A 4,525-nucleotide genomic window follows, 5' to 3' on the forward strand; every position below is an offset into this window, starting at 1 on the left:
GCTTCTCCTGTTGGACTCTGCCTGCTCTTTGTGCCTGCAGGAATTACTGCGGCTGCAGGTTTCTCTGTGTTTCTGTGGGGATCAGCTTCAGTAGTGAAGCTTTTCTCTGGGCTTTAGCTGCAGGCCTCGTCCAGCGCCTCATTGGCTGCCCGTTCATCGCTCCTCGAGCCGGAAAACCTGCTCACATTCCTCTGATGAGCTGCCTGCCTGGCCGCACTCGGGGCACAGCTGCTGCCTGTTGTTGGTTACCAGAACCTGCTGTTCAGAACCACAGACCGGTCATGTGAGCGGCGACACGTTGTGTCACATAATGACTGCGTCAGAGGACGCGCAGTAACCCAAACTCACAATACTCCCTCCATATTCAGCAACTGGTTCCAGCCGGTTCTACTGGTTCCAGTTGGTTCTAATAGCAGAACCAGCTGGTCCACCTCCATGAATATGTCTTAAACCCCCATTTACCGTCATTTGTCCCAGTACCACCATGCACAGGGAGAACCGGGCCGGTTATTAGATTAGGGTATAAATATAAATTTATGTTTTACCAGAGCACATGAGGTCACCTCACCAAAAATAAATATATTTAAATGTAAAAAAAATCCAAGTGTAAATGATTGAGCAGCAGAGTGTGACAGCGCCCCCTGCAGTGTGTGGCCGTTTGCTCAACAGAAGAGGAATCATGTTGAAGCAGCCGACATCCCTCTTTGTTTATTTATCATATATGGAGATGCTTCCTGTTCATAAACTCGACTGGATGACTGGCCTCCAGCTGTGCTGCTTCGCCAGGGTTTCCTACCGTAATGCATTTAGATGCATACATCTATCTGACTGACCGGTACCGGTACCTGCTTTAAGTTCTGCTCAGAGCTCCAGGATGATCAGTCTGGATTCATCTAAATAAACCAGCACGTCAATATGATCTCTGATCAACAGCTCCATGTTCTCCATCAGAACCACAGATCCTCAGGTAGCAGCTTACCTTGATGCAGCTGCTGATGCAGCTACTGATGCAGCTACTGATGCAGCTGCTGATGTACCTGTGACTGTCTGCACACCTGATTACCTTCAATAATAAAACCTGCCTGGAGTTAATCTGCTGATCCAACAGGCTTTTCATGTATTCAGTGAACAGAGCTTTATGAGGCAAAAACTGATGAAATGTACTATTTACATTTGAATGAAGGTTTCATTTAATTTTTACTGTAGGTATTTGTATGTGTGTGTGTTTTCTGAGGATAACACACACATGTTCAAACAACATATTGTTGTTTTCTGCTACTGGTGCTACAAAAGTAGCACCAGTAGCAGAAGCATCAGTAGCTGCAGCAATAGCAGCAACAACAATAGCAGCAGCAGGATCAGTAGCTGCAGCATAAGCAGCAGCACTAGTAGCATCAGCAGCATCAGTAGCTACAGCAGCAGCAGTAACAGTAGCAATAGCAGCAGCTGTAGCAGCAACAACAACAGTTACAGCAGCAGCAGTAGCTGCAGCAATAGCATCAGCAGCATCAGTAGCTACAGCAGCAACAGTAGCTGCAGCAATAGCAGCAGCAGCAGCAGCAGTAGCAGGAGCAGTAGTTGCAGACAAGATTCCTGTGTTTCTGTCCAGGTGCTGCCTGATGAAACAAAAGCAGCTGGGCTGTTTTTGTGTTTCTTTCTCTGGCCTCTTCAAACTTGCCCACCACTGACATAACTTGCTGCTTGTTGGTGCAGCGGGGCTTTAAGGTCACTGCAGTTTCTCTGCCTCATGCAGTTTACCTCTGTTCAGTAAGAAGATGCCATGGGACACCACAATGAAGAAGAGCAGCATCTTCATGTGGATGCTTTCAAGATGCTACCTGTAGGGCCGCTGTACTGGTGTCAGAGCAGCATTAGTGTTTTAAGGGCCAGTATTATGTATTTTCCAGACACACATTTCCCTTTATAGCACTATCATTAACTGATACCTTCTGCCAGGGCCGTGCAGAGACTAGTAAAGGGGCAGGTGCTCAAAAAAAAACAAAAGGGCACATCAAATCACATTTCAGGACAGAATATTAACAAAGTCACACAGCTCTCAGAGTTTAATTAACAATGATAGATTACAAAATTGTGAGACATACAATCAAAGAACATCTGCTTGGGTTGCTGTACTTGCAGTGGAGATGAAGACGGTCCATTCAGAAAAACAGAGCTGCATCAAACTTTAACGTGGAACTGCAGGAAAAAAACAAAAGCAAAAATGTAACTAATGCATGTCACTATGAGAAAAGACTACTCTAATTGTGTTTTAGTGTATTTTGTAAGTACCTATGTACATTTTCTTCAATCTTTCCTCTTCTTTTTTTCTTGTCAGTTTCTCTTCTTTTTTTCCTCATTGTCTCATCTTCTCTGTGTTGAGTGAAGTCTTATTTATTTCAGTCTCTTGCCTTTTAACTGTTTAAAAACAAATTTCAAACTTTTAAGCATTTTTTGCTGTTTTTGTTCTTTTGTTCATAGCAGCAGTTTTCTGTTGGTCATGTCTTGAAGAATGTTAATAACTTCACTGTGAATGATTGGTACAGTTGACCTAGTTGGTCAACAATCCACTGCCTTTGTTTTTTGTTTCTGACGTCTCTCTTTACGTGGCGTCTTTGAACTGAAAAAAGCAAAACAAAGAATTATGATCAGAACACTATAATAAACCACACTACCAATTCTTTACCCTTGTGTTTAAACCAATATGTTTTTCAGTCCATAGCATAACAATATTAATTTCTGAGAAAATGAGACCTCTCCTATGGAGTTCAATTTGTTTCACAATTATTCAATTAAAATACTAACCTCAATTAAATAATATAAAATTGTAATCAAGACATTTTGAATTGTAACATTTTTTTCAACACAAAAATGTTTAACTTAATTTTTTTGTAAAAACTGAAATTACAATTTTTTAACTCATGACTTAAAAAAATTATTTGCAAAACAAACTTATTTGCGCATGTCAGAAATCTTTTCTTGCTATTCAAAGTTTTGCTTGCGATTCTCACATAACGTCTGGGGAGAGCCTAAAATCAAAACAAAAGATTTCTGATGTGTGCAAATAAAAGTTTATGTTTGCCCCTTCATTAATGACATGCTTTATTGGACAGAAACAGTTTGATTATTACATACATTATATCTATCATGGTAGTTCAGGATGAGTTATTTTTAATTCTTAATGAATATTCTTGTTGGACTTTTATTTAAATTCTCCTTCAAGATACATTTACCTAACGCTAGAATAAATGCAATATACATCATTCACCAAAGAAAATTAGAAAATCGGACATATATCCATTATGGAGATGATAGGTTTTGGACGGGCGATGTGCCCCTATTGCATAAGTAATACTGAAGAATGACTGCTGTCATTAACAATACAGGGAAGCTATTTATCTCACCTTGCTTTGCTAGCAAAGTCATTAGCTAGCAGCTAGCTCATAGCACAACAACAGTCTAATGTCTGATGATAAAAATACTGGATCGATAGATAAGAACAGCTTTTCCTCACCTGGCTGCCTCCTCCCGCTCAGTAGATATTCAGAGAGGCGGACTTAGAGACTTATATTCTCTAAGACGCCTGTCTTGTTTATTTCATTTCTGCTTAAACCGCAACTCCGTGCTGAAGGAGAAACGATACAACATTTAACGTTTTCTGTTATCTGACAGTAGCAAGCCGACTCCAGTGTTTTCACCAAAAATATTTTTTTTCAGTTCACCAAAAGCTGTTTTGTAATCTGGAACGTCACTAGCTTGAGCTCCGCAGTTAGCCGCCTTATCTCACCGCGCGAGAGGCAAGTGCGTCGTGCGTCACGGGCAAAAGGTCAAAGGTAACAATGTGACCGGAGGGCTTATTGTGTTGTTTTTCTTGCAAAGTAATAATAATAATAGTAATAATAGTCATATAGTAATAATTGTAGTACATGTGTAAGAAAAAACAAAAGGGCACTTGGGGCCATGGAGCAAAAGGGGCAGGTGCTCAAGCCCCCAAAGCACCCCCCTCTGCACGCGCCTGCCTTCTGCTGTTTTAATGATGAAGATGACTTAAAATAAGTTTGACTTAATCATTTAACGTTTGTCTCTTTAAGAAGCTCCTGCTCTACTGTACCTGACGGTCTGCTTCCAGGAAGTCATCCCAACATGACTCCTCTATCAACCCTTTAATGTTCTTACCAGCGTTGCTCTGAGCAGCAGCTCCTATGACGAGCTCAGCAGCTGATTGCTAATTGCTGCTGGCTAGCCTGAAGGAGCAGAGTGGGAGACGAGCTTCTGAGGTGGGATCCAGATGATTAGCAGCTGAATAGTTACCATGGAGATGAAATGATTTCTCAATCATGAAAGAATCAGATCAACACAGCCGGAAAAACATTAAAACATGACGAAGATCAGAAAGGTAATTTTACATAAAACTGCTTCATCTAACTTACAAGTCAAATACAGACATGTTGGATACCTGCCTGGAGGACATTCCGGTTGGTTTCCGTTCTGGTTGGTTCCAGTTCCGGTTGGTTCCAGTTCCGGTTGG

General features: G+C 41.3%; 1 long non-coding RNA gene across 2 annotated transcripts; it reads right to left on the minus strand.

Annotated features, from left to right (window-relative positions):
* Nucleotides 1-2,045: 2,045 nt before the first annotated feature.
* LOC129355794 (uncharacterized) lies at nt 2,046-3,590 on the minus strand. 2 transcript variants are annotated; one of them, XR_008605322.1, is made up of 3 exons: nt 3,512-3,590; nt 2,290-2,617; nt 2,046-2,196 (listed from the first exon to the last, which is right to left on the minus strand). It is a non-coding gene; the product is annotated as an uncharacterized LOC129355794 (long non-coding RNA). The 2 variants fall into 2 exon arrangements; XR_008605321.1 differs by lacking the exon at nt 3,512-3,590 and having other exon boundaries at nt 2,290-3,374.
* Nucleotides 3,591-4,525: the final 935 nt, after the last annotated feature.

The sequence above is a fragment of the Poeciliopsis prolifica genome, unplaced genomic scaffold (genome assembly GCF_027474105.1).
Source record: "Poeciliopsis prolifica strain line A6 unplaced genomic scaffold, Auburn_PproV2 SCAFFOLD146, whole genome shotgun sequence".
NCBI lineage: Eukaryota > Metazoa > Chordata > Actinopteri > Cyprinodontiformes > Poeciliidae > Poeciliopsis > Poeciliopsis prolifica.